This window comes from Protopterus annectens, chromosome 14.part0, assembly GCF_019279795.1.
Source record: "Protopterus annectens isolate FY-2018-M chromosome 14.part0, PAN1.0, whole genome shotgun sequence".
NCBI lineage: Eukaryota > Metazoa > Chordata > Ceratodontiformes > Protopteridae > Protopterus > Protopterus annectens.
Genome location: NC_056748.1, coordinates 1,019,385,271 through 1,019,400,135, shown reverse-complemented (window position 1 = coordinate 1,019,400,135; position 14,865 = coordinate 1,019,385,271).

Here is a 14,865-nt window from a genome sequence, read left to right as displayed (position 1 = left end):
GCTCTTTGTAAGCGTCTGAGCCCCCCAATCCTTTCTGTGTTGGAGGGAAGCCTTCCAGCTTATCAGTGGGAGTGGTAAGCATTAGGTAGCCTATCTACCACAAGAGAAGTGGTCCCTGGCCCAGAAATTGTAGCTATTGGCCATTTTGGGCAGTTTCCTTCCATCTCTTTCATCTTTCTGGTTTGAAAGCCACACTTGCGCTTGTTTCCTGCCTTTCCAGCAATTAGCCTAGTCCAGATACAGAGTTGCTGTATCCAGGATTGTTTGTAAGCTTCTGAGCCCCCCAAGGCTTTCTGTGTTGGAGGGAAGCCGTCCAGCTTATCAGTGGGAGTGGTAAGCAATAGATAGCCTATCTATCACAATAGGAGTGGCTCCTGGCCCAGAACTTGCATCTTATTGGCTGTTTGAGCAGTTTTTTCCCATCTCTTTCAACTTTCTAGTTTAAAAGCTGCATTTATGCTTGTTTCCTGCCGTCCCTGTATCTAGTCTAGTCCAGATACAGACTTGCTGTATCCGGGACTGTTGGTAAGCGTCTGAGCCCCCTAAGCCTTTCTGTGTTGGAGTGAAGCCTTCTAGCTTATTAGTGGGAGTGATAAGCCCTAGGTAGCCTATCTTCCATGGGAAGAGTGGGTTTTGGCCCATAAATTGTTGTTTATTTGGCCATTTGGGCAGTTTTCCATCTCTTTCAACTTTCTGGCTTAAAAGCCTGCATTTGTGCTTGTTCCCCACCTTACCTGTAACTAGTCTAGTCCAGGTACAGATTTACTGTAAGCTTCTGAGCCTCCCAAGCCTTTCTGTGTTGAAGGGAAGACTTCTAGCTTGTCAGTGGGAGTGGTAAGCACTAGGTAGCTTGTCTACCGCAAGAGGAGTGGTTCTTGACATAGGAATTGTAGTTTATTGATCATTTGGGAAGCTGTCCATCTCTTTCAACATTCTGGTTTAAAAGACCACATCTGTGCTTGTTTCCCATTGTTCCTGTAACTAACCTACAGGAAAGCACTAGAAAGTCTTAAATTGATACAAGCCTTCTAGCTTTAAAGAGAGTCTTTGGAGTGATTAAGTATCAGTTTTCTGTATTTTCTTGCTGTACTTAACTGTTTTCCACCTAAACGCTGATTTCCAGCGTTTATTGTGATTTAAAAGCTTGTTTTTTTCACATATTGTACTTATTTGACTGCCTGCACTTTTAAAAAGTCGTTTTTTGTTTAAATACTTTGTTTAACTGTTGTAGGCTACACACTAAAGTACAATAGCCTTTTCTGATCACTTTTAGTCATTTAAACCTGTTTTAAGTGTACTTTTTATTGTTTTTGCCTTATCTTTTCAAAAAAAAAAAAACAGAAACATTCCTTGCTTCCCACCCTTCTAAGCTAGTATAGTCCAGTTTTCAGGCTCGTGCTGAATTCAGGGCTGTGTTACAAGTTGCTGAGTTGCCCATACCTTACTTGGATAGAGGGAAGTTTCTCTGTTCACCTGTGAGAGAGGGGAACTTTGAGCAGCCATCTGTCCCTGGAGGAGTGGTTCAAGCCCAGAAGTTAGTAGTTTAAAAACCGTTTGCACAGTTTTGCACGCTGGGCAGCACCGGTTAGCTACGGTTAAATTATTCCCGACTCCACTAAGTCTCCTCTTCAGTTTTACCCTTGAAACTAGTCTCTCAACCTAAGCACTCAAAAAGCATGCTACAGTCCAGCATTTGCTCAGACCTAATAGCAAGCACTAATATACCCCGACACTTGATTGCCCAGCAGGGCAAGGCTCTTTATCCACCCCTCACCAACCAAGCGACTAAACAGCTCACCCTACTATTCAGGCATGACCAAAGGGCAACTTCAGGTATACTCTCCAGTCCAGCTGGTGAACCTGGGTATCCTGAGGCAATGCTACAACTGCCTCATGTACACAGACAACCCTCTCCTCCTCCCACAAAATGATAACATATGCTAGAGATGCAATTATACAGCCAAACTGGAGGCTAAGGTCTCTCCACTCAAGACTGGAACAGGAGGAGAAGGTTAACACTTGCACTGCACCTCCAACCCCACACAGACCTACTAAACCAGCACTGGCAAAAAATACACATAAATACACTAAATCATACTCGGAAGCTCTAAATAAAAACCTGCAAAAGCATCCGAGAGCTCCAAAGCAGACACCCAAAAAACCTGCACCTCCCGTCACAAATCAGACAACACATAAAAACACAAAATCAATGTGCCACACAATCACAGCCCTAAGGCAAAATAACATACCTAACACACTAGTAATAGGTGACTCTATAGTCAGGCACACTGACATCCCACTCACTAGGCTGGACAAGGAGAAGGTTACTGTTGGCTGCCTGCTGGGAGCCAGAATCCGCCACATAACACAAGCACTGAGGTCACTCCAGAATAAGTACAAATATGACTCTGTCATTGTTCATGTTGGTGTGAATGACCTGAGACGTACCTCCTTGGACTACATGAAAAGAGACATGGAAGAGCTCTCTGATCACGTATCCCAGGCGTGTATGACCCTGACCCTGAGTAGCATCCTGCTCTCAATAAGAATGATACCTCAGTATAAAGAAAAAATGTATCAATTTCAACAATTGGCTAAGCTTCTGGTGTCATTCAAAAGGGATCCAGTATCTGTCAGCCTGGGACCACATGCTCAACAAGCTGCGTTGCTTCACAAGAGACGGTTTGCACCTGTCACCCCTAGGCTTTTGAATACTGTCCAAGGCTCTTGCTGCCCCCATAGTGCCCTTTTTAGGCAAGGCTCAAAAGTGAAACCCACCTCCATAAACAGCACAAATAAAAAAATGAGGGGATATACTACTCAACGCCAGGAGTTTAAATCTCAAAATGCATGTACTCGAAGCACTCCTCAGTATGGAGAATGTTGACATCTGTGCAGTAACTGAAACCTGGTTCAAGGCTCCAGAGAGCACTCCAGCACTACCAGGCTACAACTCATACCACACATTTCGGCCACAGAACACAGACAGAAACACAAAAGGAGGGGGTGTATCCATATTCATCAAGGATACCTACACCTCCATGTTAGTGGCGCAGCATGATACCTCTGAGATCATCCATGTGCAACTAACATCGGGCAAATCTGCAATGCAAATTGTGGCCTGTTACAGATCACCCTCCATGACCCAGGACCACCACTCTGCCTTTCTGGAGACACTGGAAAACATGAAAGTCCTTCCGAACACCCTGATATTGGGCAATTTCAATTACCCTACCATTTACTGGGAAAACTACTTGAGTACAAACTCCCAGGCTAAGTGTTTCCTGAAATTTATCAACTCAAACACCCTGGATCAGCTGGTAAACTCCCCTACCAGAGGAGAAAACATATTGGACCTGGTCATCACCAACATAGGCGACAGGTGTTCCGCACCAGAGGTCAACCTGTCACTGGTTAGATCAGACCATAAACTAATCACTCTGGATGTCCACACCCCACCACCACCCCAACCAAGGAAACCACAGTGAAAAACTTTTCTAAAGCAAACTTCACCTTACTTAAGACAGAGGTGGTCAGTTTCACAGCCACCACGCTAAAGGATAATGCTGCCCAAGATGCAGAATCCTTTACAAATGCATGGTATGAGCACCTACAAGGATGCATGGATTGTGCCATCCCTAGCAAAACCAAGACTCACTCCCCTAAGAGAAGGAAACCAGTCTGATGGAACCCTGCCATAAACAGGTTATACAATAAAAGGAGGAAACTAGATCAGAAAAAAAGCAAATCCCAAGAAGGAAAGACATTCCTGATCAGTATCAGTAAGAAACTAAGGTCCCTCATAAAATCATCCAAGGCTAACTTTGAAAGAAAAATAGACAAGTATTCAAAAGATAACCACAAAGCCTTATTTTGCTATGTCAAGAATCTAAGTGGCAACTCACAGATATGCTCTGAGCTAGTGCAAAATAGTACAAAATATACTGAACCTACTGATATTGCCAACATCCTGGCAGATAGATTCAGTGCAAACTTCACCCCCCCACCTCCAAAAGGGCCCACAACAATACCAAAAAAGTGCAGTGTCCCGGAAATCACAAACGCAGAGGTGGAAATAGCCCTTTCAAAAGCCAAAAACACAGCATCAATGGGGCCAGATGGTGTCCCAGGATGCGTCTTGCATGAACTACAGAACAAACTAACCCCCCGCCTAAACACGCTGTTCAACCTTAGCCTCTCTACAGGCTAATAGAATGGCGCACAGCAATGGTTATTCTGCTCCACAAAGGAGGGGCCACAACTGACTCTGGTAACTATCGCCCCATAAGCCTGACTAGCCTGGTCTGCAAGGCTATGGAGCGCATCATCATAGAACTCATAAACAAAGACATTGGGAACCTCCAAACACTTGACCCGACCCATTTCGACTTTGTTAAGGGCAGATTATGCCTACTAAACCTGGTTGACTTCTTTCAGACAGTCAGCAAGTCCATAGATGAGGGAAAGGTGGTCACGCAGCCTGCCTTGACCACCATTCCTCGCTCAGGTATTATAGAAAAACTCACCAGCCTGAACATAAACTCCTAAACAATAATATGGGTTGACAACTGGCTTACAGACAGAACTCACGCAGTAAGATAGGAGGCTCCAGGTCTGACTTTAAACCAGTCACAAGTGGTGTCCCACAAGGCTTGGTCCTGGGACCCCTACTGTTCGGCATATACTTCTCAGAAGTACAGGCAAACACAGGAGGACTATGACTAACCAAGTTCGCCGATGACTGCAAACTGGGAGCTATAACTGACTCTCCGGCTGACATGGACAACCTCCAAAAAGGGCTTACTGAGACGGACACCTGGTGTCAAAGTCATGGCCTCAAGCTAAATGCCAAAAAATACATAGTCATCCCATTTGGAAAAATAAAACACCCACGAATTACCACATAGGTGGCAGCCCCCTTAATACAGAAGAGGTAATAAGAGATCTGGGGCCCAGATAGATAGTAATCTCTCCTTTGACAATCATATTGCCAAAGTAGTTAGGAAATCCTTCTATGTGGCCCATCTAATTACTAAAGGGTTCACATCTAGAAATAAAGAGGTTATAGTGCCCCTCTACTCGTCACTCACCAGACCCATCATAGAGCACAATGCCCCATTTGGGAGGCACCTCACAAGACACTTCCAACAGCTAGAAAGACCACAAAAGTACCTCACCAAGAGGACTACTGGCCTCAAACATATGTCCTATGCAGACCGACTGAAAAAACTCCGGCTGTACTCAGTGGCATATCGCTTACTCAGAGGTGATTTTTGCCTGACTTACAAAGCCATGTCCAACTCAGAATTGATGGACATGCTCCACCTAAAGAAATCCAAGTCACTGCGAGCCACGCGCTCTACTGAGCTAAACCTCGCTACAACAATAAATAAAACATGCTGGAGGGACAGATTCCTGTCACAGAGACTCCCCATGCTTTGAAACAAAATTCCTATCTACATTAGGCAGAGTCCCTCACTAACACTCTTCAAGAGAAACCTTGACGAGTGAATGGGTAACAGAAAATACACCCCTGGGATCACTTCATTAGCTCTGCTTGACAGAGGCTCAGTTAATTAATCAATGGAGCAGCGAAAGCCGACACACTCTGGCTAGGCTTATAAATGCCCTCGTTCAGATAACCTAGTACCTACCTATGAACCTATCGTAAGGTTAGCGAATAACTGAGGTTATCCACACATTCCAGCTGCATTCTGAGGATGGTTGGGGACTACTGCAGATAATCTGCTGATATCCCCAGTGTATTCTGGAGGCTATATTCATAACTGCTCAAGTCCTGGGTATGCACTTAAATTACTTGTTTGGGTATTACTGTAATGTATAGAGATAACTGAAAAAAGGTCTAATTTGCATTACAAGAAATAATGTGCATAAGATCTTGAATATACACGGATAAGTTGGACACTGCCATATTAACTTGAGATTGCTCAAGTAAGGTGGCAAATAGCTTAGAAAATCATGGACTTTTTAAAGTAAGACAAAATCATAGAATTATTGCAAATTAATATGAAATGGTTGAAAATTATGTTATATTATTGAGTCTACTTAAAGAAATGTTTTCTTTACTGATATGATGCACATATTAAAAGGGTTTAAGTTAATACTGTAAAACTGTCTTTTGTAAATGGGAATTCATTACAGCAGCAGTAGATATGATTAATGATCTCTGAGAAAATAATTTATTTTGGTGTCATTTAGTGATTGTGTACACATGGTAGTAATGCAGTGATTTAACTGTGAAGTGCTGAAGTGGCATGGATGTTTTGTTGACTCAACATACCTGTGTCTTTACTGGGAGATTTCATAGGTTCATAGGTTCATACTAGGCTATCTGCCCTAGGGCATTTATAAGCCTAGCCAGAGTGTGTGTGTGGCTTTCGCCACCCCTTGGGATGAGAATACTAAGCCCATTTAGGGTTTAATTTACTGTGCCTCTGTCTAGTAGTGACACAGAGATGACCCCCGGGGTAAACCTACGATCTCCCATCCACCCGTCAATATTTCTCTTGAAGAGAGTCAGTGAGGGACTCTGCCTAACATGGACTGGGATTCTGTTCAAAGTGTAGGGAGCCTCTGGGTTATGAATCTGTCTCTCCAGCACGTCCTATTTATTTCTGTGGTGAGGTTCAAATCTCTTGCTCTCGTGGCTCCGATGGATTTGGATTTTCTGAGGTGGAGCATGTCCATTAATTCAGGATTGGACATGGCCTTGTACGTCAGGCATAGATTGCCTCTGAGTAGGTGGTATGCGACTGAATAGAGCTGGAGTTTCTTCAGCTGGGCAGCATATGGCATAAGTTTGAGACCCTTTATCCTCTTGGTGAGGAACTTTTGGGGTTTTTCTAACTGCTGCAGGTGTCGGGTAAGATACATCCCGAATGGGGCATTGTAATCAATCATGGGCCTGATAAGAGAAGAGTACAGGGACACAATGACCTCTCTTGATCTAGATGTGAATCCCTTCATGATAAGGTGGGCAATATAGAAGGTCTTCCTAACCACCTTGGCAATGTGAGTGTCAAATGAGAGGCTACTGTCAACTTGGGTCCCTAGGTCCCTGATTACCTTTTCTGTACTTAATGGATTACCACCTATGTGGTAATTTGTGGGTACCTTGTTTTTCCCAAAGGGTATGACTATACATTTCTTGGCATTCAGTTTAAGGCCATGGCTCTGGCACCAATTTTCCATTTCTATGAGGCCTTTCTGAAGGATGCTTGTGTCCGCTGGAGTATCAATTATGGCGCCCAGTTTGCAGTCATCTGCGAACTTTGTCAGCCACAATCCTCCAATGTTTGCTTGCATCTCGGAAAAATAAATGCCGAACAAGAGGGGTCCCAGGACTGAGCCCTGTGGGACACCGCTTGTGACTGGCTTAGAGTCTGACATGGCTCCAGCAATTCTGACCTTGTGGGTTCTATCCTTGAGCCAGCTTGCAACCCATCTTGTGACATACGGGTTTACATTTAAGCTGGTGAGTTTGTCTATGATGCCCGAGTGGGGTATTGTGTCAAAGGCTTTTGCAAGGTCAAGGTAGGCTGTGTGAACCGCCTTACCCTCATCAATGGCCTTAGTGACTGTTTCAAAAAAGTCGACCAGGTTCAAAAGGCAGGATCTGCCCTTGACAAAGCCGAACTGGGTAGGGTCCAATGTCTGTAGGTCCCCAATGTCTTTGTTTATGAGTTCCATAATGATCCTTTCCATAGCTTTGCAGACCAGGCTCATCAAGCTTATGGGACAGTAATTTCCAGGGTCCGTAGAAGCACCTCCTTTGTGAAGTGGGACCACTGTTGCTGTACGCCACTCTTTGGGTACGTATCCTGTAGTAAGGCTAAGATTAAACAGCAGCCTTATGTGTGGGTTTAGGTCCTCTTGGAGTTCATGTAGCATGCAGCCCAGGACACCGTCCGGTCCCATTGATGCTGTGTTTTTAGCTTTGGAGAGGGCGGCTCTTACCTGGGCATCTGAGATGTTAGGGAGGCTACACTCTGCTGGGATAGATATTTCTCCTTTGGGGAGGGGAGAAATTTGCACTGAACCTGTCTGCCAGAATGTTGGCAATGTCTGTGGGTTCAGTGTATTTTGTGTCATTTTGGACTAACTCTGAGCATATCTGGGAGTTTCCACCCAGGTTTCTAACATAGCTAAAGAAAGCCTTGTGATTGTCTTTTGTGTCTTTTGCGATTTTTCTCTCAAAGTTGGCCTTGGATGATTTTATGAGTGAACATAGTTTTTTGCTAGTACTGATCAGAGATACCTTCCCTTTTAGGGATTTTGCTCTGTCATGTAGTAGCTTCCTCCTCCTGTTGTAAAGTTTGTTAATGGCTGGGGTCCACCAGACAGGACGCCTGCCTTTGGGGGAATGGGTCTTGGTTTTATTATTTATTTGAGTGACATTGCTCAATGAAAAGTGACAGACTTATGAGTTCAAGAAAGTGGTAAGGCTAAGGGAGGGATGACACTGTTAACAAACTGAATGGTTTTCTATTGTGAATGTATTCATAATAATCCAAACATTACTTCAGCACAACCTTACTTAGCTATACTGAGATTTTCCGTGAATACATTATTATGGGGTGTATGTCAACTAACTTCTTTTTTCTGAGGATGGCTGCTATGCTTTAATTGGTGTGTTATTAGACTGATGATTAGATCAAATGTTTTTCTGTATGACTGTGGCATATCTTTTTATGAGAAGTAATGATCCAAAATCAGGGTTCAAGGCAGAGAAAGGACAACTTCAGCCATGAAACAAAGATCATCCTCATGGCAATCCTTAGGACAATATGGGAAACACCTATTTGGAAAAGGGGTACCCAAACAAACTTACAGGCAAAGGCCTGGAATCAAACTGTATTGGACATTAATTCTGTAGGTGGAGGGAACTGCACATTAACACAGTGCAAGCAGAAGGCAAATGTTATGGCAGGATGTGCTAGAACCAAGAAGAGACAGAGAGCAATTGCCTGTTCCAACACTTATCTCTTTATACCAGATGAAGAACATTTCATCTAGATTCATGGAGATGACTATGACACAGAAGATGATAGGACTGGAATAATAAGAGCTGGTGTGGTCACTAGCTATTACTAACGTCTGTAGCAGCCATGCACATCTGCTCAAGAAGGGTGGGTTAAAAACAGTAACATATATTAATATAGAGAATGAAATGCTGACGTGGATTGAATACATTAAAGCACACAAGAATTACTATTAACAAATTAACTTTCCACATCTCTACAGTGTGCACGCAAGTGACCCCACACCTGCTAAGGCAGCATGTAGTAGTCAATGCTACTTCTATAGTGGTAACATTTTCAAATAATATTTTATAGGGTCAGTAGGGGAAACAAACATTTCCACTATACCAGTAAATCCAGAGAACATCAGCAGCAGAATGGCACAGAGTCCCCAAGATTAATACATCCAACAACATGTTAGTAACTACAGTAAATGACAGCGCATTACAAGGTCAAGCACATGTTGACATTACACTCGAGTTTATGCAGGGAGAAAACATATGCACCTCTACACCAGTATCACCAAACCCAGAGTAACACTTTCAGGATGATGTCAGAAATTCAAAGATAACAGTGTCCAAAGTGACATCTTTATAAAGAGAACAAGGCATAGGGCACAGGATTTTCTCAGTAAATGTGCAGTGCTATTGTTAGTGTCCAGAGCACTGCCACAGAAAGTCAACTGGAATAGGTCAGTTGGTCAGAGTTCTCCAGGGCATATGTGAGCATTTCCAGCACTACAAGGAAATGGCACATAGTAGGGATAATGTTGTTTTCACACTGATGTGTGGTATGATGGCACACTCAGCATCGGTGGCTGCCTGCATTCATACACAAGTTAGGACTTACTAGACTCAAGTAGGAGCCAGTCTTAGGAAGGAAAGAGACTGGGGTACTGTCCAGGCATTTGGGGCAAATCACATTAAAATACAAATGCTTCTCAAGAAAACACTCTAATTACTACAGGGGGAATAAGCACAACAGATTTCATGCAGGCAATGTCAGCATTCATCTACACCTAGCAGAACCTCTCATTCAAGGTCCTGGTCCCTCAGCACTGTCAAATCAGTGTGTGCAAGATTACCTGCATCAAGCAGGTCACGATAAAGCACCAAATCACCAACCAGCTCTCATGACAGCTCCTCTTCAGAATCACTTGAACCATCGCCTAGCCTACCTTTAGGAGATATGTATGACACATTTGACTTTCAGCTACTGTGATTCAAGTCTGGCATTTGTACTAGCAAAGATATGACCTTCACATACAGAGATATACCTCAATGTTTAAATCAAAGGGAAATAAGTTATTAAATAAAGGATAAAAAAAGAGTTTTACTCCATATACATCCCATTCATGTATATAATGGCAATGCTTAAAACCTCATGGAACTGTGGAAAGAAAGCTGTATGTTATAACATAAGATTGCAGTCGTTAGCACCATTAAAACTCAATGCATTATCATTGCTACAGCTGGCAGTTACCTACAACTTAAAAGTGGCAATACACCAGTATTCAGGGAAACACTGAAGAGAAAATTAAAGATTAAGATAAGTATCCTGCCGTGTAAACAAACACTGATGCCAATTTCCCCTCAGCACTGCACAAATGATGATTTATTTTTTGTTTCTGAGGCCACAGATTATTGTGTATGATAAAATGAAATAATCTGATGTGCAGTACCTTAACAGATGACATAGTTCAAATTGAAAAAACGTTGCTTAATATAAAAAAAACTATATGATACATTTTCATTCAACTTCAATGTATGAAGTCATTTTAAGAACTGAAATAACACTTTTCCTAATTGTACCACTTCAGGTGATTCAGTACGTGCATACTTGGGTACACGACCACTGCAGAATGTATTATGCAAAACAGTTAAAATGTGATTATTCCTTATATTATGCCTTACAACATCACTTAACATGATTCATGCATGATTTTACAAACAATAATATGAGTGCCTTCTCTGAAATAAAAAAAATATATATTTAAAGATGAGAAGAATGGTAGATGAACAGTGGCAGTAGACCATGGAATACACAGTGTAACCCCTAGATATCACTGCATGACCAGTTATGTCATGGTCCATAGTCATGGACTAGAAGTCATCTATTTACCTGTGCAGCTATATGCTGTATATGAACCTGCAACATAGTGTCCCTTAATATTACTACCAGCTGGTCACCATTAGTCATAGTAGTACTGGAACTGGGAGCAGTGACAGCATGGGTCACTTCATCACCAGATCATGTTGTCCAGACTGCAACATACAGTAAATATCCAGCATGCGGTAGCTGGGTCATACTGAAGGGCACCCTCCAGACTAATTCAGGCACCTAAAATGACTCCTCAAGAGGCAAGAGTCCCTCTTGATGGCCATATGGGTCTGGGACAGGGCAGTGTTGTCATTCTTCTCTGCAGCTCCACTTAGATTTCTCACTGATGTTATGAGCCATGTCTCCAGTGGATGTCTAGCATCACCTGAAAGAAAAAAAAAGCAACAGAAAGAGGAGAGGGACAAATAAAATGAAAAAAAAAATGCTTTAGTATTCTGCAATACATTTTAACAAGAAGAGCTACTTTAATGGAAAAGAAAAAAAAATCTATATTTTTTTCACTTACCAACAAGATGACCACTGGGAATGCTATCATGCAGGGAAAGATGGTAAATTAACCTAGTGTTCCAGATATGGGAATCACGTGCACTGCCAGGATGCTTTGCAGAGACATTGGTGATACACCTTCATGCATCACACACTACCTGACAACTGATGGAATGGTAGATCTTCCTATTGTGGTATTGCTCCCCCTGTGGTCCATGACGAGCCCTAATTGCAGCATGGGTGCAATCTATCACATAGAGTACCTCAAGGAAATGTGATACCCCCATAAAAGGCATGCATAGTCTGGGCTCAGTCCTAAGGTGGCTCCTGGCAATTGATGACCTTACTCATACATGCCAAGAGTACATCCAGAGACTGCCATAGTATCCTTGAGACAGAAGCCTGTGAAACACCAGGATGTCCCATGTCTGTATCTGGGGGATCCCAGTGGCAAGTATACTGAGGTCTATATGTACTGTTGTATTCACAGGGATAGGAAGGCCATGGAGCCCACTGTGGGGGCTGTACATACTCACTAAAACCCTTTCAACACCCTTGTCCTCTCTGAACTTGTCAAGTATCTCCTGATTATCAAAATTATAGTGTGTTATTCTCTACATGAACTATTGCATATACTATTGCACCACTGGGTGCAAGCAGTTTTGGGTTGGCCAAGTCAAGCAGCTCACACCAGGAAATAGCAAAGCATGCAGCAAGTGACATCAAAGTATATAGATTAGGCATGCCTCTGCCATTTATAAAGAATCTGTGGACAGAGCAAGAAAGTGTGACACTTGGACTATAAATCACAAGTGTTGGGAAAGACACCATTACTATACGTTTTGCATAATTTCTCATTAATGTGTCATTATTACTGTATTTACTTAGGCTTATTTGTGGTCATCATGCATTGGTGTATTGGCTTCTATGCATCTTATCTTTGCTGCAGAAGTGCAGAGACAGCATGGATATCCTTTATGTGTTCAATTAATAACTATGAATACCACCCTTATACTGCAATGTACTATAATTATAAATTCATTTTCCTGCAAATACTCTTAGATTCACATTTGTACATTTTTTAATACCATGGTTAAGGTATAAATCACTTACATACTAGTGGATGTGAAATATTAGCTTTGTCTACAGCATTGTATTCCCTTTCTTTCAAAATGGTGTAGATAGGCTAATAAACATTATCAATTAATTTTATCCAGTTTTTGCAAAACTGCTCCCCCCTTCTTCTTCTTGTGTTATGTCCTGCCCCTCAGAGTAGATTTTTTTTCAAATTTCACATTTCTAATTTTCCACAGTATGACATGAGGAACTAATATTAGGTGCTGATTCCATGACACATAAGTAAAGTATTGAATAGATTTAAATTGTTTAGTTTATGAAAGCTAACACTGTCACTATTAATCATTTAAGTTTCCTAATTTATAACTCCTTTTTATGCTTACTAAGCAAAACCAGATACCGTACTAGTAGAAGCAGTACATGTAATGTGAGCTTTATACTTTACAAAGATCACTTCTACCACATACATTTTTAATTGGAATATGTCTTCCTCTTTATGGTCCAAGTGAATACACTTTAGGTGTACCATAGAGACTTCCTGTTGAGCAAGGCAGTCAAGAAGTAAACCAGAACATCTTATTATATTGTATGGGATAATTTACAAAATTTGTTAAAAAAATTCTAATTTCAATAGCATGGTATTTTAGTTTAATTAATTGATCTGATTGTAGTGGATGTCTTTGTAAATACTTTAGTTGTTTTGTTGAATATTATAATAATACCTATTTTTAATTACTTGTATAAAATTGTTATGATAGAAGAAGTAAACCAGAGGTAGATACATTAATTGGGTGTGTATGCAAATTTCAGTCACCGATACTTTTTCTACCACGTTTTGTATTTATTCTTGTAGTGGTAGATGATCAGTTGTACAAATCCATGCTAAGCTGAAAAGTCTTGATTGGAAATGTTGGAGACTTGCCACCCTTTAAGTCATCTTAAGTCATCTATTATAGTAGTTTCAGCAAAAACATTGTCAGCTACTCTGGAAATGGCACTGCCTAATAAACTCTTGTGTTGTTTGAGTGGAATGTTCATGCTAATGAGTCATAAATGTATATGTATTTGTTTATATGACGGATTAAAATAATATAATTTGTGTATCCAGAGGGTGGTATCCAGAGGGTGGTAAATGCATTTTGAAAAGGAACATATTGAGATATGACTGATGATTTCCTACCTCCTTTGCCCCAGTAAGAATATAGTCCAGCCAGAATAGGAAAAATCCATTTATTGAGATCTTAGAAGTGCAGACAGAGCATTTCAATCAAGTCTCAGTGAGTGTGACTGGTAGATTTATGTTAATGAAGGGCTTTAAATCATCACACTAAGTGCATTAATGTGAATTAGATTGTTCCCTGTTTCCAGTGTCCCCACATTGTCATATGTGGAGGACAGAGTTTCTTCTAGAGTAACTTGATCACAAGTACTTACAGGAGACTGAGAACTAGGGGTCATGATGATATCTCCTGATAGAAGCTGTAATATAGTAGAAGCAGAAACTTAGCAATTGAATGTAGATATATTATTTCACAAGGTTTAATCTAATGTGAACAGTGAATAGCATAGCAAAAAGTATAAAATAAGGACAGTTGTGGTGGAAATCAGAGTCCATTCATCAGCAATAGGTAATCATGAATATATGAAGTAGGAATGATGACTGGGGGAATTAGGCAGGTGTTTTTATATGAAAAGTGCACAATAGCATATGTGGTGAGGAGTCCAGGTTTATCCCCACAATACTAGTTAGTGACACTAAAAGTGCCAATTACCAATATATGATTCTCAAGCTTGTCTAAGAAAGCTTGAAACTGTACTGTCTTGGAAATTTCTCTTTTCTCCTGAGAAAGAGCTAATGTACATTGTGTGTGTGTGTGTGTGTGTGTGTGTGTGTGTGTAAAAATTTATATATGCAGTGGGGGTGGGGTGATAGTACCATTCTCCATATTAAGGGTGCAGTAGGACATTGTCTTCCTACACAAAAAGGTGTTTTTGTATCGTGGATCACAGTCAAGTGGACTGGTATCAATGTAATATGAACTGATGACAGTTTCAGCAGACTTTAATTGTGAAAGCAATAGGAGACAAAGTGCGTTCTACAGGCAGAACATCTGCAAGCACCACAGAAGTTTATTTATGA